Raw genomic sequence first — 26,470 nt, 5'->3', positions numbered from 1 at the left:
GTGATATTTCTCAGGTTATTGCATTTATTTATATTCTATAAACTGTTCATACATTAACTTATATTATTTCCCAACTCTGTCTCGATGTTTTAACAGGGGAGTACATCAATTTGTAGAGAATTTATGTCACACATTTGTATGGTTTCTGCACAATTAAATTAAAACACCTAAAGCTAAGCTTCTATTTAGAAAAGACCAGATTGGGTATACTGCCAAGCAGAATCAATGCGTTAGCCACAAACATGCCTAAATATTCTAAAATAACTATATATTGTAGAACGATAAGCTTGAAATGGGCATGGTCTAAACCAAAAGCATAATGTACCTGAAAATCAGTCTTTATTTTGGTTGTTTTTCAAAGTTGGCTGGCTAACTCATTGGTGCTGCTTTGGTTCGTCAAAAGAATGCAGGCTTGAAGTAATATACTTGACTAAACCATGTTCATTACTTGAAATAAAAATGAACCAAACTGCATATTAACTTTTACATGTTGAAAGGAATAATGTTGTTTATACATTAATTTAAATACAGGACAACTTCAATTTATCGCCCCGGCATTTATTTGCTTAAATCACTGAACAAAACAGCCGCATATTAGATAAATGCTTCTATTTGAGCCAGGCATCTATTTCCTTAATGCACACAGGTTTTTACACATTTGCATAGTTAGTTGTTAAATTCCAGCCTTTTAATCAATTTCCTACACTAATGTGTTATCATTTACACACTGTGTCACATTTCTTTTGTCTCAGCATGCCTCTATAAAAAACAAAAACAATCCTTGACAGAAACATTACTCACATCTTTTACTGTGTTTTTTGTCAGTTCTTACTGGGGATGCCAATTTCTGGGGGTCTGTACTCCCAAAGTTGTTGATGTTTTTTTCTTGCCATTTCATATCTATCAGTAATTCATGGGAACCTTGTAAACAATTCATTTAGACCCCGTGTTTCTTTGAAACAGGCGTTTATTTTCTGGATTGGCTATTAGAAGGGACAGGCAGCTATTTGAGATTTTGCATTTAATTAAAGTTTTATGGTAGATAGATTATGTCGTCAAGGCAGTCCAATCCTAAAACTATTGTGTCTCCTTGTGTCTCTCACCAGGCTAGCACCCTTCAGTTCCAGAGACACCTGGAAGAGAAATGACATACAGAAACTCTTTCATGTACTAATTTAGTTATGACTCGCTAACACGTTCTCTTCTTACAATAACAACTTGGCAATAAGTTAATAAGACCCAGAGTTAGGGTTGATTACATTTCAATTCAGTCAATTCAGGAAGTAAACTGAAATTCCACTTCCACATTTTCATAATTGAAACACAATGAGGAAAATTGGAATTGGAATTAAAATATCAATTTATTTTCTGAAATGGAAGATCCCAACTCTGATAAAAGCACAATGTCTTCAATGCCTGTCTGTTGCAAGAAGGACAACAGTCTATATAATATGCTCCTTGTTGTTACCTGTCTGTGTGGGTCCACCCTCCTTCTCATCTTCCTCATGGTGGAAAATCTGTCCATCTGGCTGAGTCCTCCAGCGCAGTTGAAAGTCTGACACCCCCTGCTTCACGAGCTCTACATGCAGCTAGATGAAAGTTCAAGCGGTTAGATAAATGTTCAAATACACAGATACATTCTATTTCTCCCTTTCTCTCTCCCTCCCCCTTCCCTCTCCATCTCTCTCACCTGCTGTAGTAGCTGGTCACCGACTGCCTGGTTTGTCAGATCAGCATCTGATTGGATCTTCATCCTCACCACCGTTCTCTTTGACTTGGGGGCTGAAATACATTTGTTGATATTTTTCATGGTGCAAAATAGTTCAAATCTGTGCAAAATACCGTAAATACCACAAAACTCAAACGGTGATTGTTTTACTAGAGTTTAGTAAGCTGAGTGAAGCATAAACAGAGTTATTTTTATAACGCACATTGTTGAAGAAAAGAAAATGTCACACTGCCAGATTATGAGTTTTGCGGTTTATTTTACACAGATTTCTACTAATTGGCATTGTCTCCCACCAAAAAAAAACATTCAATACAAAAAACATGCATTGGAAAAGAATTATCATCTCCACTAAATGTGTTCGACAGGAAATAAATTCTGGTCATTAAAGTTATTATTCGGCATACCATCACTGACGGAATAAATACATGTACTGGTAAAGAAGTACCTGGAGGTTTGACTGTGGCAAATACTTCCACCTCACACAGAGTGAGAATCTTGTTCTGTCCAGGGATGACCACAACAACATACTGACCCTCCATCTCATTACACTGGAAGGTATAGGTCTCTCCTGCTGGGATGTGGTGGATGACAACACACCTGAAAGGGAGAGGGGGGGAGAGAGGGAGGGAGGAAGAGGGAGAGAGAAAGAGATAGGGGGAATGAGGACTCTCTACAATGTACCATAGAGAATACAGTCATTCTGTTAAATAAATAGCCACTGAATAGCTACAGAAGCATGGATCAAGACCAATGTATCCAATCTCCTTCAAGACTGGACATAAAAATGTACTGATGTCCATTTGTCACCTGGAGTTGTTGATGCCGGTGTAATACAGACACAGAACAGCTCCAGAAGAATGAAGACCATATCTGAACACCTACAAGAGAATAAATAAATATGTACACATGTCTACAGTATGTGTCACCTGGGGTTGTTGATGCCGTTGTTCTCCAGTGAGTTACCGATGCGGATCTCAGCACCATCAAGTCTCTCAGGACAGCAGTCTCCTCTGTTGGTGATGGTGACAGCTGTCACTCTGTACAGATCCAGCAGGTCCACTCTCCACCAGGGGTTGGTGTTAAATGCAGTGCTGCTGCAGGATCCACCATAGTTATAGTTAGAGTTGCGGTTTCCATCGATGACTTTACTTGGACTATTTTCCCAAGAAAAAAGGGAAGACTGAGCAGCCACTCGTCTCAATGCCACATTGTCTGTTTGAGTGACAAAGACAGATATTATACACAGGTTTATTCATTAGTGCATATCATAACCATGTATTTTTCAACTGACAACATTTTACAGGTTAGTTCAGATTAGTCCCTCCCTGTGTCGGCCATTTTGTTCCATTTTGTTCCTGCACCAACATTATCAAATGTAATTAGTAACCGTTAATTGTGACATTAACTGAACTAAATGTATTATTAGGCCTAGGTTCTGTCACAGTGGCCAATACTGATACTTAATTCATTGATTAGTTGATTTGGTTTGTTTGTTTTTGTCTGTTTGTCTGTCTGTCTGCTTTATTAAAAATGCATTTACCTATCTGCATGGTGACCCTCCAAAAGAGTAGGAAGATCCCTGTAAAACAACAATATTATGAATGAATAATATTATGAATTTGTCATAGAGAATAATATTGTGAATACACTTTAACATTATATGACAAATTGTGTAACATGCTATAGGGTAATGCTGATCATTAAAGATCTCTGACTTTTAGATGAAAGGGTTGGGGTCAACTCAATTTCAATTTCAGTCAATTCAGGAAGTGCACTGAAATTTGAATGATCTTTTCAATTCTGATTGGTTCATTTGAAAGCTACAGGACTTGTCTTTTTGGAAATGCAACTCATTCTTATTCCTGGCAATGTCATAATAATCTCTCAGAGGTTAATTGGAATGTGATTTACTGTCTGTTTTGACAGGAACTGAAATAGAATTGACCCGAACCCTTGTAAGGATTTTGTTCTCACCAGAGACAGGGACAGCTCTCCTACTCCACTCCATGGATCTGGGATGTAGCAACATATTCATCAGTCAATATGAATTAATAACATAAAACAATTCCCCCTTCAAATGATCAGTTAATATGATCTATTTCTGGACATCCAACACCTGCCATGTATAGGATGTGGATGTACTATTCTTGTCCTTTTCAGCATTAGACATTACCACACGTACCACCACAACAATAACCTTTCATTAATGTGATAATAAACCATTTTCTTTACTTGTATATTATCATAATTCTTTATTATAGTATTCGCCAAGGTTTTGAACAATAAAACAGTATATCCAAACATAAGATTAACATACCTGTATTGACAGGGCTATCTTGTCCTCCGCTGAATCCCTCGCTCCTCTCCTCCGTCTCAGTGTGCGTGATGGATTCTTCTTACTCTCTTTTCTCTCTCTCTCTCTGTCTGGCAAACATGCAAACCTGGGTCATGTTCATTAGGGCACACCGCAGAAACAATTTAGCAACTTTTTCAACGGAAAACAAAAATGTGGGTTTGTTATTGGATAAGATCAGATAGTCCCTCACTCCTTGTTTTAATCTGTTTTCTTCCGTTTGGTGCCTTATGAACACAACCTTCTATTATCCAAACATGGGGAGGGTAAGGTGAGGTATATTTGGTTAGCAGTGGTCCATGGCCCACCACCCCATGTGTGTTTACATTTGTGTGTGTGGTGGTTAATTTATGTATTATCAAATGAGGAGAGACAAGCTTATCACACAAGTGATAGTTATACTTGAACTGAATCTTTATTAGTGAGAGCTCTGTAATAGCGATGGCTGGTCGCCGAACCATCCTCGGATGATTCATTGAGAGACCCGACACAAAGGCTACAAAAATATTTTATAGCAAAAATCTACCCCTCAGTCTACATGACAATCAACAGATGTGTGGAATGGCTCACAAGGTGGGACTTGATATATGAGAAAGGAGTATCCCGCAGCCAGATAGCATTTGCTATGAAGACTGTTCTTATTGTTCAGTTTGGCCCCTAAGACGTGGCTCCGATCTCGTTCCTGGTACTTCATAGCACAGAAACACCAACTCAGTCTATGGCATAGATCGATTGTCAACTCCAGATACTCCCATCTCGAGTAAAACCCCTTCTTGACCACACGCCTGGACAAGCTGACTGAGAGGAGTGAGCCTCTAGGTCATACACTACCCCAGGATAGGATAGGTGCAACATCAGAGATGACATACAATGGACATTGTAGAGACAAGTAATTGGTTCCCCATTAATCACGCCATCCCTTCACATGGTTTAAGAATAGGTAAAGACACATTCACATGGTTTAGAATAGGTAAAGACACATTCACATGGTTTAGAATAGGTAAAGACACATTCACATATGAAGAGAATGTTCCCTCCTGTCCTCTTCTCTTTCTGATATTCTGCATAGCAACAGAGACATGTGAAAGACAAGCCTGACCTCTCCCCTCTCTGGGCCCCAGGTGACTGAGCCCCAGCTGAGGGAGAAAGTACAACTGTCAACACCAGAGTCTGAAGGGTTACATTCTAATAAGTATATCACATAAGAATATTACGCAGATAAGACATCTTAATTATCTATGTTACACAACTAATTCTGATTATTCTGTCACATCTACAGTGCCTTGCGAAAGTATTCGGCCCCCTTGAACTTTGCGACCTTTTGCCACATTTCAGGCTTCAAACAAAGATATAAAACTGTATTTTATTCTGAAGAATCAACAACAAGTGGGACACAATCATGAAGTGGAACGACATTTATTGGATATTTCAAACTTTTTTAACAAATCAAAAACTGAAAAATTGGGCGTGCAAAATTCATTTATAATTTGTAGAGGTGTGTTTCTGGGATTTAAAGATATCTACTATTTTGAATGCTAGAAAGTGAACAAATGTATTTATTATATTGTAAGGATCAATAAAAACGTGGAAGGCTATTAAAATACCTGTTTTTACCTCAGTTTTATTTAATTGTTGTTACTGCTTTAAAAATCACTGATTCCAAATATATTCAAGGACCTTGAGCATTCTCTCCAGTGGCAAAATGTTATCGGTGGAGGGGTCTAGATTCAAGACAATTATTAGCTAATCAAACCCTTTTCGTACTTCATTAATTGTGGATTCCATTGATAATTTGGTGTGCCTAAATCCAAACTGTCATTTGGTGTTTGTCAAATTAATTGAAGGGAAATAATACTGTGAGTAAAATTATTAATCATATCACTTCAGTAAACAACTTTTTCATGATTGATGACCTTAGATTTCAGCATTTGTGTCCAGCATTTCAGAAATTGTTTTACCTAAAATGTCTCATTGGTGTTACCATCATTTGTGTTACTACGGCTACTGGTGGCAGAATGTTATCATAATGGTAAAACATATTTCATGTCTTTAAGCTATGATAATAGTTGATTTAGAATGGGTAGACAAAAAGTTTACAACAAATCCAAATGCCAATGGCCAATTGCCACCTTTATTCAAAAATGACCCTGTTGGAAACTGTGTGCATCTGCTGGAAAGGAAATACTTCATTGTATATGTTTTAAAAACATGTAGGCCAAAAGTCTTCCTCATGTTGATGGATCTTCTTCTCACTCTCTTATTATTCTCTCTGTCTGGACAACATGCAAACCTGGGTCATGTTCATTAGGGCATGCAACAGGAAAAATGTAGCAACCTTTTTCAATGGGAAACAAAAAGAGTGTTTGTTATTGGATAAGATCAGGTAGTCCCTCACTCCCTGTTTCAATCTGTTTTCATCCATTTGGTGCCTTGTGAATCAAATCAAATCAAACGTTTTTATATAGCCCTTCGTACATCAGCTGATATCTCAAAGTGCTGTACAGAAACCCAGCCTAAATACCCAAACAGCAAGCAATGCAGGTGTAGAAGCACGGTGGCTAGGAAAAACTCACTAGAAAGGCCAAAACCTAGGAAGAAACCTAGAGAGGAACCAGGCTATGTGGGGTGGCCAGTCCTCTTCTGGCTGTGTCGGGTGGAGATTATAACAGAACATGGCCAAGATGTTCAAATGTTCATAAATGACCAGCATGGTCAAATAATAATAATCACAGGCAGAACAGTTGAAACTGGAGCAGCAGCACGGCCAGGTGGACTGGGGACAGCAAGGAGTCATCATGTCAGGGAGTCCTGAGGCATGGTCCTAGGGCTCAGGTCCTCTGAGAGAGAGAAAGAAGGGGAGAGAAAGAGAGAATTAGAGAGAGCATACTTAAATTCACACAGGACACCGGAAAGGAGAAGTACTCCAGATATAACAAACTATCCCTAGCCCCCTGACACAAACTACTGCAGCATAAATACTGGAGGCTGAGACAGGAGGGTTCAGGAGACACTGTGGCCCCATCCGATGACACCCCCGGACTGGGCCAAACAGGAAGGATATAACCCCACCCACTTTGCCAAAGCACAGGGTTGAAGACAACCCTCTATTAGCCAAACACGGGGAAGGTAAGGTGAGGTGTATTTGTTTAGCAATGGTCCGTAGCCCACCACCCTGTGTGTGTGTGTGTTGCTTCCTGGGTGTGTGTGTGTGTTGCTTCCTGGGTGTGTGTGTGTGTGTGTGTTGCTTCCTGGGTGTATTTGATTATCAGTCATTCATACAACCTTAACCCCTCGCTGAGGTGAAATAAGTCAACAGTAGTTTATTTAATAACAGAGCTTTTACTCAGAATACATCTTACTTTGAAGAATTACAATCAATTCATCTATTATTCAAATATTCTTATTAAACTTTCTTATGAATAAGAGCATAACAATGAAATTGAGGATCAGAAATTCTCTAGTATTAAAAAAGGGATGTCTTTATTTCGTCCAGATTTCTAAATCCGTTCAAATGCTAGAATTTAGACTAAATGTAAAATATAAAACATTGTGTGAAAGATCACTGTTCAAATGTTTTTTTTAAAGGCATCCAATATAATTCCTACTTTGAGACTCATGATATGGTTCCCGTTTGTCTTAATTTTCATGATCTGAAAAGCAAAAGTGACCCTAGATCAGCACTCAGTCTTGGATACCTTGTAAATATGGGCGCAGAACTATGCATATAACGTGGATGGTTTAAGTGATGGTGAATAACCCAGTTACCAGTATTTCCCATGGTTAGTCACAGTGCATTCGGAAAATATTCAAACCCCTTGACTTTTTCCATATTTTGTTGCGTTACAGCCTTATTCTAAAATGGATTAAATAAAATTGCTCAATCTACACATACTGTAATACCCCATAATGTCAAAGTGAAAACAGGCTTTCAGAAATTTTTGACAGAAATACCTTATTTACATAAGTATTCAGACCTTTTGCTATAAGTCTCGAAATTGAGCTCAGGTGCATCCTGTTTTCATTGATCATCCTTGAGATGTTTCTACAACTTTATTGGATTCCACCTGTGGTAAATTTAATTGATTGGACTTTTTAGAAAGGCACACACCTGTCTATATCACAGTTGACAGTGCATGTCAGAGCAAAACCAAGCCATGAGGTCGAAGGAATTGTCCGTAGAGCTCCGAGACAAGATTGTGTCGAGGCACAGATCTGGAGAAAGGTACCCAAAAATATATGTAGCATTGAAGGTCCCTAAGAACACAGTGGCCTCCATCATTCTTGAATAGAAGAAGTTTGGAACCACCAAGACTCTTTCTAGAGCTGGACACCCAGCCAAACTGAGCTATCTGCAGAGAAGGGCCTTTGTCAGGGAGGTGACCAAGAACCCAATAGTCACTCTGACAGAACTCCAGAGTTCCTCTGTGGAGATGGGAGAACCTTCCAGAAGGATAACCGTCTCTGCAGCACTCCACCAATCAGACCTTTATGGTAGAGTGACCAGACGGAAGCCACTCCTCAGTTAAAGGCATATGCTTGGAGTTTGCCAAGAGGCACCTTAAGACTCTCAGACCCTGAGAAACAATATTCACTGGTCTGATGAAACCAAGATTGAACTCTTTGGCCTGAATACCAAGCATCACATCTGGAGGAAACCTCAAACCATACCTACAGTGTAGAATGGCTTTGGCAGCCTCATGCTGTGGGGATGTTTATCAGCAGCAGGGACTGGGAGACTAGTCAGGATCGAGGGAAAGATGAACGGAGAAAAGTACAGAGAGATCCTTAATGAAAACCTGCTCCAGAGCACTCAGGACCTCAGACTGGGGTGAATGTTCACCTTCCAACAGGACAACGACACTGTTACGGATACAGGTATCCTGTGTGTGTGTGTGTGTTCTTTTCTCTCCTTCTCCCCTCACAGGTAAAAATCATCACTCCCCAATCAGTCACCAATCATCAATCAGAAGACACACCTCCTCCTGTTTCCTACCCAATCAGGGTTCCTTTCCTTTGGTTTAAAAACCCTGTCAGTTGTCTGCTCTAGAGCTCAATCTCTCTGTAAATGCCCTATGTCTGTAGATCGCTCTGTTTCACCCTCTCCTACTATGTCTCTCTATCGCTCTTTATGTATTGAGCACCTCCATATCACTTTGTCCTCACCTGTGAGTATTGTTTTTAGTTATGGTGTTTGTTTGCTGGTGGGAAAAGGGGGAACCAAGACAAGTCGCCCATGGGCATACACTACCCGTAGGTAAACTTAGTTAAAAACACTAGTTAGAACTGGGCGGACCACCCACTGTATTTTTGGTTAGTTAGTTAGCTGTTGTTGAAATAGGCTAGTCTAGCTCAGGGGTGTTTTGGATGCTTATTGTTTATTTCCTTGGGTCCAGCTCAGCCCCTTTTCCTGCCCCCCTCCATTACCGTGTGTCTTCTAATAAACCATGTGTTTGACGGTAATTTAGTTGTCCGTGGTTATTTCGTTCTCACTTTTACTTTTTCACTATTATAATTTGCATGAGTTATGTTACGGGTCTCGTTACCATCTCCCCTAGACTGTCGGGCCAAAAGGGATTCGTAACAGACACTAAGCACACAGCCAAGACAACGCACGAGTGGCTTCAGGACAAGTCTCTGAATGTCCTTGAGTGGCCCAGCCAGAGCTCTGACTTGAACCCGATTGAACATCTCTGGAGAGACCTGAAAATAGCTGTGCAGCGACGCTCCCCATTTAACCTGACAAAGCTTGAGAGGAGCTGCGGAGAAGAATGGGAGAAACTCCCCAAATACAGGTGTGCCAAGCTTGTAGCGTTATACCCAAGAAGACTCGATTCTGTAATTGCTGCCAAAGGTGCTTCAACAAAGTACTGAGTAAATGGTCCGAACTAAAATGCCAGGGAGGAGTTGTTGTGACAGGGTAGGAACTAAAGTGTTGATAAGTGTTTCCTAGGGGACCCTATAAACTTTGGCTACATTGCATGTTTTTTTTCTTGGCTACTTGATATAGCTAACATATTCTTGCTTTGCATATTCCTCTTTGATTTAGAAGATACTGTTGCACAAACAGCATGTTGATTTAGGTCTACACCATCACTGGTATTATCAGGCTGTATTAGCTAGCTACGTTTGCTCTGACTCAGTACATTTATTAGCTAGCTAGCTATTATCATTAGCGGCTAACAAGATGTAGGGCAACTTGCTAAGAAAAGAGAAACTAGATGTAAGAAACACAAACTAATAGTGTCATTATAGAACGCTAGTGGATTTATATTAAGAAGCAAAGTGAAAACAGCATTGTTGCATGTGCTGCATTGACCATGCAGACTGAACACAAGTTTCTCGTGGTTGAGGAACATCAAATGTGCTCCTTGAGTGACAGGGGGTGTGGCTAGGTCTGTGTGGAAAGTGGCACAAAGAGAAAGTGCCGGAGAGAGATGACTAGTAGCGAAGAAAACTATAAAAATGTATATTATACATGGCGTATCACATTTAACAAACCAAACATTCAAATACCGGCATAGAAGGTAAAGTAAACACCCAAACCGGTCCCTGCATCAATACCGGTATATAATAAAATACCGTATACAGCTTTAAATACAGTAAAATTTTAATTAAAAGCCCCAGGGTTCATGTGCTTAAATCACTGAACAGAACAGTTGCATATTAGATACAGGCTTCTATTTGAGCCAGGCATCTATTTCTTTAATGCACGCAGATTTGACTAATTAACATAGTTAGTTGTTTAATTCCAGCATTCAACCTTTTTATTTGCACTAATGTTTTATCATTTACACACTGTGTTGCATGTCTTTTGTCTTAGAATGCCCCCATAAAATAAAATCCTTAACAGAATAATGAAATCAAACTTTATTTCCCACGTGCCGAATACAACAAGTGAAGACTTTACCGTGAAATGCTGACTTACAAGCCCTTAATCAACAGTGCAGTTCAAGAAGAAGAAAGTATTTACCAAGTAGGCTAAAATCAAAAGTAATAATAAAAAGTAACACAATAAGAATAACAATAATGAGGCTATATACAGGGGACACCGGTACCGAGTCAGTGTGCAGGAGTACAGGCTAGTAGGGGTAATCTGTATATGTACTGTAGGTGGGGCTGCTAGGTATAAACTGGCAAGCCCAAAGTGACTATGCATAGGTAACAAACAAACAGCGAGTACATGTGTTCGTGAGTTCTTGCCCATTTCTTGGGGTTTGTACTCCCGACGTTGTTGAGTGTTTTTGGGCTTGCCAGTTTATACATAGCAGTTCTCAACTGTTAGCAGCCAATGGCTAGCAGTTTCTTACTGGCAATAAAAACAGAAGATTGACCATTTTTTAGAGTCATTACTGAATGATTTAATGTAACAAATCAAACATTAAACCTGGTAAACAATTCACGGTAACCTGGTAAACAATTCATTTATCACTAGTCACTTTATACAATGCATTCTAAATAATGCCACTTTAATAATGTTTACATATCTTACATTATTCATATTCTGCGGCAGGTAGCCTAGCGGTTAGATCGTTGGACAAGTAACCGAAAGGTTGCAAGATCGAATCCCCGAGCTCACAAGGTAAAAATCTGTCGTTCTGACCCTGAATAAGGCAGTTAACCCACTGTTCCTAGGCCGTCATTGAAAATGAGAATTTGTTCTTAACTGACTTGCCGAGTAAAATGAAGAAATATCACATGTATATACTGTATTTTATACCATGTATTGCACTTTCGCTACACTCGCATTAACATCTGCTAACCATGTGTATGTGACAAATAACATTGAGATTTGATTTAGACCCTGAGTTTATTTGAAACAGGCGTTTAGTTGCTGAAATGTGTTGTTGCATAGCTATATGAGACTGGGTTTAATTAAAGTTTTACGTAGATTGATTGTCCTCAATACAGTCCAATCTTAAACTATTGTGTCTCCTTGGAGTCTCTCACCAGGCTAGCCCCCTTCAGTTCCACAGACACCTGGAAGAGAAATGACATACAGAAACTCTTTCATGTACTAATTTAGTTATGACTCGCTAACACGTTCTCTTCTTACAATAACAACTTGGCAATAAGTTAATAAGACCCAGAGTTAGGGTTGATTACATTTCAATTCAGTCAATTCAGGGAGTAAACTGAAATTCCACTTTTACATTTTCATAATTGAAACTCGTTAAGGTATATTGAAACTGGAATAAATAAAAGTTTTTTTCCTGAAATGGAATAGACCCCAACTCTGATAAAAACACAATATCTTTATTGCCTGTCTGTTGCAATAAGGACAACAGTCTGTAATATGCACTTTGTTGTTACCTGTCTGTGTGGATCCACCCTCCTTCTCTTCTTCCTCACGGTGGAAAATCTGTCGACCTGGCTGAGTCCTCCAGCGCAGTTGAAAGTCAGACACCCCCTGCTTCACAAGCTCTACATTCAGCTAGATTAAAGCACAAGCTTTTCGGTTAAATTGTTAGATTATTTTCTCTCTCACTCCGACTGTCCGTCTGTCCCTCTTCCTCCCCCTTTCCCCCTTCCTCCCCCTTTCCCCCTTCCTCCCCCTTACCTGCTGTAGTAGCTGGTCACCGACTGCCTGGTTTGTCAGATCAGCATCTGATTGGATCTTCATCCTCACCACCGTTTTCTTTGACTTGGGGGCTGAAATACATTTGCTGATATTTTTATGGTGCAGAATAGTTCAAATCTATGCAAAATACCGTAAATACCACAAAACTGAATGTCTTGACAGTATGATTTTATTTAACATATTTCTTTAACAATGCGCTGTACAAAAACTTGATTGTTTTACTAAAGTTTAGTAAGCTGAGCAATGTGTAAATTACACTGATTTGTACTAATTTGCATTGTGAAAATGTCTCCCACATAGTCACAAAATAACATTCAATATAACAAAACATGAATTGTGGGAAAAAAAGTATAATCTCCACTAAACCGAAGTCCGATACGAAAATAAGTATGTTCATTAAAAAAGTTATTATTCAACGTACCTTCTCTGACAGAATAAATAAATGTACCAGGAAAGAAGTACCTTCTGTGGAAGACTCTTGAGTTTTGACAGTGGCAAATACTTCCACCTCACAAAGAGTAAGAATCTTTTTCTGTCCAGGGATGACCACAACAACATAGCGACCCTCCATCTCATTACACCGGAAGGTGTAGGTCTATCCTGCTGGGATGTGGGAGATGACAACACATCTGAAAGAAAGAGAGGGTGGCAGGAGAGAGAGAAGGGGATGGTGGAGAAAGCAAAGGACATTGTTATTTTACAGAGGTTGGGTGGGGGGACAAAGAAAGGGGGTGGTGGGACAGATAGAAGGTGTTTGGGAGGAGAGAGATATAGGGAAGTGGGGGACAGAGTGGGGGTGAGAGAGAGTGATGGGGGGTGGGGAGAGAGGGGGTTGGGGGAGAGAGAGATGGAGAGAGAGTGAGGGGGTGGGGAGAAAGATGGAGAGTGAGAAGGGGGTGGCGAAGAGAGCGAGATACATGATTATTGTATTACAGTACAGAATCACAGTACAATGTTATTTATTCTATTTCACTACTCACCTGGGGTTGTTGATGTCGTTGTTCTCCAGTGAGTTACCGATGCGGATCTCAGCACCATCAAGTCTCTCAGCACTAACATCTCCTCTGTTGGTGATGGTGACAGCTGTCACTCTGTACACATCCAGCAGGTCCACTCTCCACCAGGGGTTGGTCTCCTGTGCAGTGTGGGTGCAGGATCCTAGGTGATAGTATGATTCTCTGTTCCCATCAATGGCATTGTGAGCATTGCCATACCCATTCAGTGATGACTGGCTGGCCACTCCTTTCAAAGCCACGTTGTCTGTTTGAGTGACAGAGACAGATATAATGCACAGGTTTATACATTAGTGCATATCATAACCATATATTTTTCAACTGACAACATTTTACTGTTTAGTTCAGATTAGTCCCTCCCTGTGTCGGCCATTTTGTTCCTTTTGGTTCCTAGTGAAAACACCTCAAATATATAGAAATATCCCCTGCACACACACCTGCCTGCACCAACATTATCAAATGTAATTAGTAACCGTTAATTGGGACATTAACTGAACAAAATTAATTATTAGGCCTAGGTTCTGTCAGTGGCCAATACTGATACTTAATTCATTGATTAGTTGATTTGGTTTGTTTGTTTTTGTCTGTTTGTCTGTCTGTCTGCTTTATTAAAAATGCATTTACCTATCTGCATGGTGACCCTCCAAAAGAGTAGGAAGATCCCTGTAAAACAACAATATTATGAATGAATAATATTATGAATTTGTCATAGAGAATAATATTGTGAATACACTTTAACATTATATGACAAATTGTGTAACATGCTATAGGGTAATGCTGATCATTAAAGATCTCTGACTTTTAGATGAAAGGGTTGGGGTCAACTCAATTTCAATTTCAGTCAATTCAGGAAGTGCACTGAAATTTGAATGATCTTTTCAATTCTGATTGGTTCATTTGAAAGCTACAGGACTTGTCTTTTTGGAAATGCAACTCATTCTTATTCCTGGCAATGTCATAAGAATCTCTCAGAGGTTAATTGGAATGTGATTTACTGTCTGTTTTGACAGGAACTATAATAGAATTGACCCGAACCCTTGTAGGGATTTAGTTCTCACCAGAGACAGGGACAGCTCTCCTACTCCACTCCATGGATCTGGGATGTAGCAACATATTCATCAGTCAATATGAATTAATAACATAAAACAATTCCCCCTTCAAATGATCAGTTAATATGATCTATTTCTGGACATCCAACACCTGCCATGTATAGGATGTGGATGTACTATTTTTGTCCTTTTCAGCATTAGACATTACCACACATACCACCACAACAATAACCTTTTATTGATGTGATAATAATATATTTATTTACTGATATATTATCATAATTCTTTATTATAGTATTCGCCAAGGTTTTGAACAATAAAACAGTATATCCAAACATAAGATTAACATACCTGTATTGACAGGGCTATCTTGTCCTCCGCTGAATCCCTCGCTCCTCTCCTCCGTCTCAGTGTGCGTGATGGATTCTTCTTACTCTCTTTTCTCTCTCTCTCTCTCTGTCTGGCAAACATGCAAACCTGGGTCATGTTCATTAGGGCACACAGCAGAAACAATTTTGCAACTTTTTCAACGGAAAACAAAAATGTGGGTTTGTTATTGGATAAGATCAGATAGTCCCTCACTCCTTGTTGTAATCTGTTTTCTTCCGTTTGGTGCCTTATGAACACAACCTTCTATTATCCAAACATGGGGAGGGTAAGGTGAGGTGTATTTGGTTAGCAGTGGTCCATAGCCCACCACCCAATGTGTGTTTACATTTGTGTGTGTGGTGGTTAATTTATGTATTATCAATTGAGGAGAGACAAGCTTATCACACAAGTGATAGTTATACTTCAACTGAATCTTTATTAGTGAGAGCTCTGTAATAGCGATGGCTGGTCGCCGAACCACCCTCAGATGATTCATTGAGAGACCCGACACAAAGGCTACAAAAATATTTTATAGCAAAGATCTACCCCTCAGTCTACATGACAATCAACAGATGTGTGGAATGGCTCACAAGGTGAGACTTGATATATGAGAAAGGAGTATCCCGCAGCCAGATAGCATTTGCTATGAAGACTGTTCTTATTGTTCAGTTTGGCCTCTAAGACGTGGCTCCGATCTCGTTCCTGGTACTTCATAGCACAGAAACACCAACTCATTCTATGGCATAGATCGATTGTCAACTCCAGATACTCCCATCTCGAGTAAAACCCCTTCTTGACCACACACCTGGACAAGCTGACTGAGGGGAGTGAGCCTCTAGGTCATATACTACCCCAGGAAAGGTGCAACATCAGAGATGACATACACTGGTTCCAGACACTACCACACACATCTTTTCTCAGACATTATCTCCCCTAAGGCCACAGACATTGTAGAGACAAGTAATTGGTTCCCCATTAATCATGCCATCCCTTCACATGGTTTAGAATAGGTAAAGACACATTCACATGGTTTAGAATAGGTAAAGACACATTCACATGGTTTAGAATAGGTAAAGACACATTCACATATGAAGAGAATGTTCCCTCCTGTCCTCTTCTCTTTCTGATATTCTGCATAGCAACAGAGACATGTGAAAGACAAGCCTGACCTCTCCCCTCTCTGGGCCCCAGGTGACTGAGCCCCAGCTGAGGGAGAAAGTACAACTGTCAACACCAGAGTCTGAAGGGTTACATTCTAATAAGTATATCACATAAGAATATTATGCAGATAAGACATCTTAATTATCCATGTTACACAACTCATTCTGATTATTCTGTCACATCTATGTTACACAACTAATTCTGTGTGTGGTGTGGTGTGGTGTGGTGTGTGTGTGTGTGTGTGTGTGGTGTTGTTTTCCAGGGTATTTGTTTAGCAGTCATCCATAGAACCTCATCCTTTCCCTGACGTGTCAATAGTTACATCACTTCAAACGTTTCTGTCCCTGTCTGTCTCATCATCACTGACTGTGTGAATCTGTTGAGTCATTATTGAGTTGTAAAAAAAAACACTTTCAAATGACAAAAACATGGAAAATAATACATTTCCCATTTAACCGTTATTTAATATGAAAACACACGTGTCCTTTATACAGCAAAACATATATTTTTATGAACTAGAAACGACTGGGCACTAGCAAATCGTCTTGATCCACTGGTAATTTGTAGAGGTGTGTTTCTGGGATTTAGAGATATCTATTATTTTGAGATATCTACTATTTTGAATGCTAGAAAGTGAACAAAAGTATTTATTATATTGTAAGGATCAATAAAAACGTGGAAGGCTATTAAAATACCTGTTTTTACCTCAGTTTTATTTAATTGTTGTTACTGCTTTAAAAATCACTGATTCCAAATATATTCAAGGACCTTGAGCATTCTCTCCAGTGGCAAAATGTTATCGGTGGAGGGGCCTAGATTCAAGACAATTATTAGCTAATCAAACCCTTTTCGTACTTCATTAATTGTGGATTCCATTGATAATTTGGTGTGCCTAAATCCAAACTGTCATTTGGTGTTTGTCAAATTAATTGAAGGGAAATAATACTGTGAGTAAAATTATTAATCATATCACTTCAGTAAACAACTTTTTCATGATTGATGACCTTAGATTTCAGCATTTGTGTCCAGCATTTCAGAAATTGTTTTACCTAAAATGTCTCATTGGTGTTACCATCATTTGTGTTACTACGGCTACTGGTGGCAGAATGTTATCATAATGGTAAAACATATTTCATGTCTTTAAGCTATGATAATAGTTGATTTAGAATGGGTAGACAAAAAGTTTACAACAAATCCAAATGCCAATGGCCAATTGCCACCTTTATTCAAAAATGACCCTGTTGGAAACTGTGTGCATCTGCTGGAAAGGAAATACTTCATTGTATATGTTTAAAAAACATGTAGGCCAAAAGTCTTCCTCATGTTGATGGATCTTCTTCTCACTCTCTTATTATTCTCTCTATCTGGACAACATGCAAACCTGGGTCATGTTCATTAGGGCATGCAACAGGAAAAATGTAGCAACCTTTTTCAATGGGAAACAAAAAGAGTGTTTGTTATTGGATAAGATCAGGTAGTCCCTCACTCCCTGTTTCAATCTGTTTTCGTCCATTTGGTGCCTTGTGAATTAAATCAAATCAAATGTATTTATATAGCCCTTCGTACATCAGCTGATATCTCAAAGTGCTGTACAGAAACCCAGCCTAAAACCCCAAACAGCAAGCAATGCAGGTGTAGAAGCATGGTGGCTAGGAAAAACTCACTAGAAAGGCCAAAACCTAGGAAGAAACCTAGAGAGGAACCAGGCTATGTGGAGTGGCCAGTCCTCTTCTGGCTGTGTCGGGTGGAGATTATAACAGAACATGGCCAAGATGTTCAAATGTTCATAAATGACCAGCATGGTCAAATAATAATAATCACAGGCAGAACAGTTGAAAGTGGAGCAGCAGCACGGCCAGGTTGACTGGGGACAGCAAGGAGTAATCATGTCAGGGAGTCCTGAGGCATGGTCCTAGGGCTCAGGTCCTCTGAGAGAGAGAAAGAAGGAGAGAGAAAGAGAGCATACTTAAATTCACACAGGACACCGGAAAGGAGAAGTACTCCAGATATAACAAACTAACCCTAGCCCCCTGACACATAAACTACTGCAGCATAAATACTGGAGGCTGAGACAGGAGGGTTCAGGAGACACTGTGGCCCCATCCAATGACACCCCCGGACTGGGCCAAACAGGAAGGATATAACCCCACCCACTTTGCCAAAGCACAGGGTTGAAGACAACCCTCTATTAGCCAAACACGGGGAAGGTAAGGTGAGGTGTATTTGTTTAGCAATGGTCCGTAGCCCACCACCCTGTGTGTGTGTGTGTTGCTTCCTGAGTGTGTGTGTGTGTTGCTTCCTGGGTGTGTGTGTGTGTGTTGCTTCCTGGGTGTGTGTGTGTGTGTGTTGCTTCCTGGGTGTATTTGATTATCAGTCATTCATACAACCTTAACCCCTCGCTGAGGTGAAATAAGTCAACAGTAGTTTATTTAATAACAGAGCTTTTACTCAGAATACATCTTACTTTGAAGAATTACAATCAATTCATCTATTATTCAAATATTCTTATTCAACTTTCTTATGAAGAAGAACATAACAATGAAATTGAGGATCAGAAATTCTCTAGTAATAAAAAAGGGATGTCTTTATTTCGTCCAGATTTCTAAATCCGTTCAAATGCAGAATTTAGACTAAATGTAAAATATAAAACATTGTGTGAAAGATCACTGTTCAAATGTTTTTTTTGAAGGCATCCAATATAATTCCTACTTTGAGACTCATGATATGGTTCCCGTTTGTCTTATTTTTCATGATCTGAAAAGCAAAAGTGACCCTAGATCAGCACTCATAGTCTTGGATACCTTGTAAATATGGGCGCAGAACTATGCATATAAAGTGGATGGTTTAAGTGATGGTGAATAACCCAGTTACCAGTATTTCCCATGGTTAGTCACAGTGCATTCGGAAAATATTCAAACCCCTTGACTTTTTCCATATTTTGTTGCGTTACAGCCTTATTCTAAAATGGATTAAATAAAATTGCTCAATCTACACATACTGTAATACCCCATAATGTCAAAGTGAAAACAGGCTTTCAGAAATTTTTGACAGAAATACCTTATTTACATAAGTATTCAGACCTTTTGCTATAAGTCTCGAAATTGAGCTCAGGTGCATCCTGTTTTCATTGATCATCCTTGAGATGTTTCTACAACTTTATTGGAGTCCACCTGTGGTAAATTTAATTGATTGGACTTTTTAGAAAGGCACACACCTGTCTATATCACAGTTGACAGTGCATGTCAGAGCAAAACCAAGCCATGAGGTCGAAGGAATTGTCCGTAGAGCTCCGAGACAAGATTGTGTCGAGGCACAGATCTGGAGAAAGGTACCCAAAAATATATGTAGCATTGAAGGTCCCTAAGAACACAGTGGCCTCCATCATTCTTGAATAGAAGAAGTTTGGAACCACCAAGACTCTTTCTAGAGCTGGACACCCAGCCAAACTGAGCTATCTGCAGAGAAGGGCCTTTGTCAGGGAGGTGACCAAGAACCCAATAGTCACTCTGACAGAACTCCAGAGTTCCTCTGTGGAGATGGGAGAACCTTCCAGAAGGATAACCGTCTCTGCAGCACTCCACCAATCAGACCTTTATGGTAGAGTGACCAGACGGAAGCCACTCCTCAGTTAAAGGCATATGCTTGGAGTTTGCCAAGAGGCACCTTAAGACTCTCAGACCCTGAGAAACAATATTCACTGGTCTGATGAAACCAAGATTGAACTCTTTGGCCTGAATACCAAGCATCACATCTGGAGGAAACCTCAAACCATACCTACAGTGTAGAATGGCTTTGGCAGCCTCATGCTGTGGGGATGTTTATCAGCAGCAGGGACTGGGAGACTAGTCAGGATCGAGGGAAAGATGAACGGAGAAAAGTACAGAGAGATCCTTAATGAAAACCTGCTCCAGAGCACTCAGGACCTCAGACTGGGGTGAATGTTCACCTTCCAACAGGACAACGACACTGTTACGGATACAGGTATCCTGTGTGTGTGTGTGTGTTCTTTTCTCTCCTTCTCCCCTCACAGGTAAAAATCATCACTCCCCAATCAGTCACCAATCATCAATCAGAAGACACACCTCCTCCTGTTTCCTACCCAATCAGGGTTCCTTTCCTTTGGTTTAAAAACCCTGTCAGTTGTCTGCTCTAGAGCTCAATCTCTCTGTAAATGCCCTATGTCTGTAGATCGCTCTGTTTCACCCTCTCCTACTATGTCTCTCTATCGCTCTTTATGTATTGAGCACCTCCATATCACTTTGTCCTCACCTGTGAGTATTGTTTTTAGTTATGGTGTTTGTTTGCTGGTGGGAAAAGGGGGAACCAAGACAAGTCGCCCATGGGCATACACTACCCGTAGGTAAACTTAGTTAAAAACACTAGTTAGAACTGGGCGGACCACCCACTGTATTTTTGGTTAGTTAGTTAGCTGTTGTTGAAATAGGCTAGTCTAGCTCAGGGGTGTTTTGGATGCTTATTGTTTATTTCCTTGGGTCCAGCTCAGCCCCTTTTCCTGCCCCCCTCCATTACCGTGTGTCTTCTAATAAACCATGTGTTTGACGGTAATTTAGTTGTCCGTGGTTATTTCGTTCTCACTTTTACTTTTTCACTATTATAATTTGCATGAGTTATGTTACGGGTCTCGTTACCATCTCCCCTAGACTGTCGGGCCAAAAGGGATTCGTAACAGACACTAAGCACACAGCCAAGACAACGCACGAGTGGCTTCAGGACAAGTCTCTGAATGTCCTTGAGTGGCCCAGCCAGAGCTCTGACTTGAACCCGATTGAACATCTCTGGAGAGACCTGAAAATAGCTGTGCAGCGACGCTCCCCATTTAACCTGACAAAGCTTGAGAGGAGCTGCGGAGAAGAATGGGAGAAACTCCCCAAATACAGGTGTGCCAAGCTTGTAGCGTTATACCCAAGAAGACTCGATTCTGTAATTGCTGCCAAAGGTGCTTCAACAAAGTACTGAGTAAATGGTCCGAACTAAAATGCCAGGGAGGAGTTGTTGTGACAGGGTAGGAACTAAAGTGTTGATAAGTGTTTCCTAGGGGACCCTATAAACTTTGGCTACATTGCATGTTTTTTTTCTTGGCTACTTGATATAGCTAACATATTCTTGCTTTGCATATTCCTCTTTGATTTAGAAGATACTGTTGCACAAACAGCATGTTGATTTAGGTCTACACCATCACTGGTATTATCAGGCTGTATTAGCTAGCTACGTTTGCTCTGACTCAGTACATTTATTAGCTAGCTAGCTATTATCATTAGCGGCTAACAAGATGTAGGGCAACTTGCTAAGAAAAGAGAAACTAGATGTAAGAAACACAAACTAATAGTGTCATTATAGAACGCTAGTGGATTTATATTAAGAAGCAAAGTGAAAACAGCATTGTTGCATGTGCTGCATTGACCATGCAGACTGAACACAAGTTTCTCGTGGTTGAGGAACATCAAATGTGCTCCTTGAGTGACAGGGGGTGTGGCTAGGTCTGTGTGGAAAGTGGCACAAAGAGAAAGTGCCGGAGAGAGATGACTAGTAGCGAAGAAAACTATAAAAATGTATATTATACATGGCGTATCACATTTAACAAACCAAACATTCAAATACCGGCATAGAAGGTAAAGTAAACACCCAAACCGGTCCCTGCATCAATACCGGTATATAATAAAATACCGTATACAGCTTTAAATACAGTAAAATTTTAATTAAAAGCCCCAGGGTTCATGTGCTTAAATCACTGAACAGAACAGTTGCATATTAGATACAGGCTTCTATTTGAGCCAGGCATCTATTTCTTTAATGCACGCAGATTTGACTAATTAACATAGTTAGTTGTTTAATTCCAGCATTCAACCTTTTTATTTGCACTAATGTTTTATCATTTACACACTGTGTTGCATGTCTTTTGTCTTAGAATGCCCCCATAAAATAAAATCCTTAACAGAATAATGAAATCAAACTTTATTTCCCACGTGCCGAATACAACAAGTGAAGACTTTACCGTGAAATGCTGACTTACAAGCCCTTAATCAACAGTGCAGTTCAAGAAGAAGAAAGTATTTACCAAGTAGGCTAAAATCAAAAGTAATAATAAAAAGTAACACAATAAGAATAACAATAATGAGGCTATATACAGGGGACACCGGTACCGAGTCAGTGTGCAGGAGTACAGGCTAGTAGGGGTAATCTGTATATGTACTGTAGGTGGGGCTGCTAGGTATAAACTGGCAAGCCCAAAGTGACTATGCATAGGTAACAAACAAACAGCGAGTACATGTGTTCGTGAGTTCTTGCCCATTTCTTGGGGTTTGTACTCCCGACGTTGTTGAGTGTTTTTGGGCTTGCCAGTTTATACATAGCAGTTCTCAACTGTTAGCAGCCAATGGCTAGCAGTTTCTTACTGGCAATAAAAACAGAAGATTGACCATTTTTTAGAGTCATTACTGAATGATTTAATGTAACAAATCAAACATTAAACCTGGTAAACAATTCACGGTAACCTGGTAAACAATTCATTTATCACTAGTCACTTTATACAATGCATTCTAAATAATGCCACTTTAATAATGTTTACATATCTTACATTATTCATATTCTGCGGCAGGTAGCCTAGCGGTTAGATCGTTGGACAAGTAACCGAAAGGTTGCAAGATCGAATCCCCGAGCTCACAAGGTAAAAATCTGTCGTTCTGACCCTGAATAAGGCAGTTAACCCACTGTTCCTAGGCCGTCATTGAAAATGAGAATTTGTTCTTAACTGACTTGCCGAGTAAAATGAAGAAATATCACATGTATATACTGTATTTTATACCATGTATTGCACTTTCGCTACACTCGCATTAACATCTGCTAACCATGTGTATGTGACAAATAACATTGAGATTTGATTTAGACCCTGAGTTTATTTGAAACAGGCGTTTAGTTGCTGAAATGTGTTGTTGCATAGCTATATGAGACTGGGTTTAATTAAAGTTTTACGTAGATTGATTGTCCTCAATACAGTCCAATCTTAAACTATTGTGTCTCCTTGGAGTCTCTCACCAGGCTAGCCCCCTTCAGTTCCACAGACACCTGGAAGAGAAATGACATACAGAAACTCTTTCATGTACTAATTTAGTTATGACTCGCTAACACGTTCTCTTCTTACAATAACAACTTGGCAATAAGTTAATAAGACCCAGAGTTAGGGTTGATTACATTTCAATTCAGTCAATTCAGGGAGTAAACTGAAATTCCACTTCCACATTTTCATAATTGAAACTCGTTAAGGTATATTGAAACTGGAATAAATAAAAGTTTTTTTCCTGAAATGGAATAGACCCCAACTCTGATAAAAACACAATGTCTTTATTGCCTGTCTGTTGCAATAAGGACAACAGTCTGTAATATGCACTTTGTTGTTACCTGTCTGTGTGGATCCACCCTCCTTCTCTTCTTCCTCACGGTGGAAAATCTGTCGACCTGGCTGAGTCCTCCAGCGCAGTTGAAAGTCAGACACCCCCTGCTTCACAAGCTCTACATTCAGCTAGATTAAAGCACAAGCTTTTCGGTTAAATTGTTAGATTATTTTCTCTCTCACTCCGACTGTCCGTCTGTCCCTCTTCCTCCCCCTTTCCCCCTTCCTCCCCCTTTCCCCCTTCCTCCCCCTTACCTGCTGTAGTAGCTGGTCACCGACTGCCTGGTTTGTCAGATCAGCATCTGATTGGATCTTCATCCTCACCACCGTTTTCTTTGACTTGGGGGCTGAAATACATTTGCTGATATTTTTATGGTGCAGAATAGTTCAAATCTATGCAAAATACCGTAAATACCACAAAACTGAATGTCTTGACAGTATGATTTTATTTAACATATTTCTTTAACAATGCGCTGTACAAAAACTTGATTGTTTTACTAAAGTTTAGTAAGCTGAGCAATGTGTAAATTACACTGATTTGTACTAATTTGCATTGTGAAAATGTCTCCCACATAGTCACAAAATAACATTCAATATAACAAAACATGAATTGTGGGAAAAAAAGTATAATCTCCACTAAACCGAAGTCCGATACGAAAATAAGTATGTTCATTAAAAATGTTATTATTCAACGTACCTTCTCTGACAGAATAAATAAATGTACCAGGAAAGAAGTACCTTCTGTGGAAGACTCTTGAGTTTTGACAGTGGCAAATACTTCCACCTCACAAAGAGTAAGAATCTTTTTCTGTCCAGGGATGACCACAACAACATAGCGACCCTCCATCTCATTACACCGGAAGGTGTAGGTCTATCCTGCTGGGATGTGGGAGATGACAACACATCTGAAAGAAAGAGAGGGTGGCGGGAGAGAGAGAAGGGGATGGTGGAGAAAGCAAAGGACATTGTTATTTTACAGAGGTTGGGTGGGGGGACAAAGAAAGGGGGTGGTGGGACAGATAGAAGGTGTTTGGGAGGAGAGAGATATAGGGAAGTGGGGTACAGAGTGGGGGTGAGAGAGAGTGATGGGGGGTGGGGAGAGAGGGGGTTGGGGGAGAGAGAGATGGAGAGAGAGTGAGGGGGTGGGGAGAAAGATGGAGAGTGAGAAGGGGGTGGCGAAGAGAGCGAGATACATGATTATTGTATTACAGTACAGAATCACAGTACAATGTTATTTATTCTATTTCACTACTCACCTGGGGTTGTTGATGTCGTTGTTCTCCAGTGAGTTACCGTTGCGGATCTCAGCACCATCAAGTCTCTCAGCACTAACATCTCCTCTGTTGGTGATGGTGACAGCTGTCACTCTGTACACATCCAGCAGGTCCACTCTCCACCAGGGGTTGGTCTCCTGTGCAGTGTGGGTGCAGGATCCTAGGTGATAGTATGATTCTCTGTTCCCATCAATGGCATTGTGAGCATTGCCATACCCATTCAGTGATGACTGGCTGGCCACTCCTTTCAAAGCCACGTTGTCTGTTTGAGTGACAGAGACAGATATAATGCACAGGTTTATACATTAGTGCATATCATAACCATATATTTTTCAACTGACAACATTTTACTGTTTAGTTCAGATTAGTCCCTCCCTGTGTCGGCCATTTTGTTCCTTTTGGTTCCTAGTGAATACACCTCAAATATATAGAAATATCCCCTGCACACACACCTGCCTGCACCAACATTATCAAATGTAATTAGTAACCGTTAATTGGGACATTAACTGAACAAAATTAATTATTAGGCCTAGGTTCTGTCAGTGGCCAATACTGATACTTAATTCATTGATTAGTTGATTTGGTTTGTTTGTTTTTGTCTGTTTGTCTGTCTGTCTGCTTTATTAAAAATGCATTTACCTATCTGCATGGTGACCCTCCAAAAGAGTAGGAAGATCCCTGTAAAACAACAATATTATGAATGAATAATATTATGAATTTGTCATAGAGAATAATATTGTGAATACACTTTAACATTATATGACAAATTGTGTAACATGCTATAGGGTAATGCTGATCATTAAAGATCTCTGACTTTTAGATGAAAGGGTTGGGGTCAACTCAATTTCAATTTCAGTCAATTCAGGAAGTGCACTGAAATTTGAATGATCTTTTCAATTCTGATTGGTTCATTTGAAAGCTACAGGACTTGTCTTTTTGGAAATGCAACTCATTCTTATTCCTGGCAATGTCATAAGAATCTCTCAGAGGTTAATTGGAATGTGATTTACTGTCTGTTTTGACAGGAACTGAAATAGAATTGACCCGAACCCTTGTAGGGATTTAGTTCTCACCAGAGACAGGGACAGCTCTCCTACTCCACTCCATGGATCTGGGATGTAGCAACATATTCATCAGTCAATATGAATTAATAACAGAAAACAATTCCCCCTTCAAATGATCAGTTAATATGATCTATTTCTGGACATCCAACACCTGCCATGTATAGGATGTGGATGTACTATTCTTGTCCTTTTCAGCATTAGACATTACCACACATACCACCACAACAATAACCTTTTATTAATGTGATAATAAACCATTTCTTTACTGATATATTATCATAATTCTTTATTATAGTATTCGCCAAGGTTTTGAACAATAAAACAGTATATCCAAACATAAGATTAACATACCTGTATTGACAGGGCTATCTTGTCCTCCGCTGAATCCCTCGCTCCTCTCCTCCGTCTCAGTGTGCGTGATGGATTCTTCTTACTCTCTTTTTTCTCTCTCTGTCTGGCAAACATGCAAACC

The 26,470-nt window shown here is 39.9% G+C and overlaps 1 pseudogene; it reads right to left on the bottom strand.

The window, feature by feature from the left end:
• Positions 1-1,107: 1,107 nt before the first annotated feature.
• Positions 1,108-25,402, bottom strand: LOC110532922 (uncharacterized; annotated as a pseudogene).
• Positions 25,403-26,470: the final 1,068 nt, after the last annotated feature.

The sequence above is a fragment of the Oncorhynchus mykiss genome, chromosome 9 (genome assembly GCF_057628025.1).
Source record: "Oncorhynchus mykiss isolate SJ-2025 chromosome 9, ASM5762802v1, whole genome shotgun sequence".
NCBI lineage: Eukaryota > Metazoa > Chordata > Actinopteri > Salmoniformes > Salmonidae > Oncorhynchus > Oncorhynchus mykiss.
This window is presented reverse-complemented; position numbering and strand designations above follow the sequence as displayed.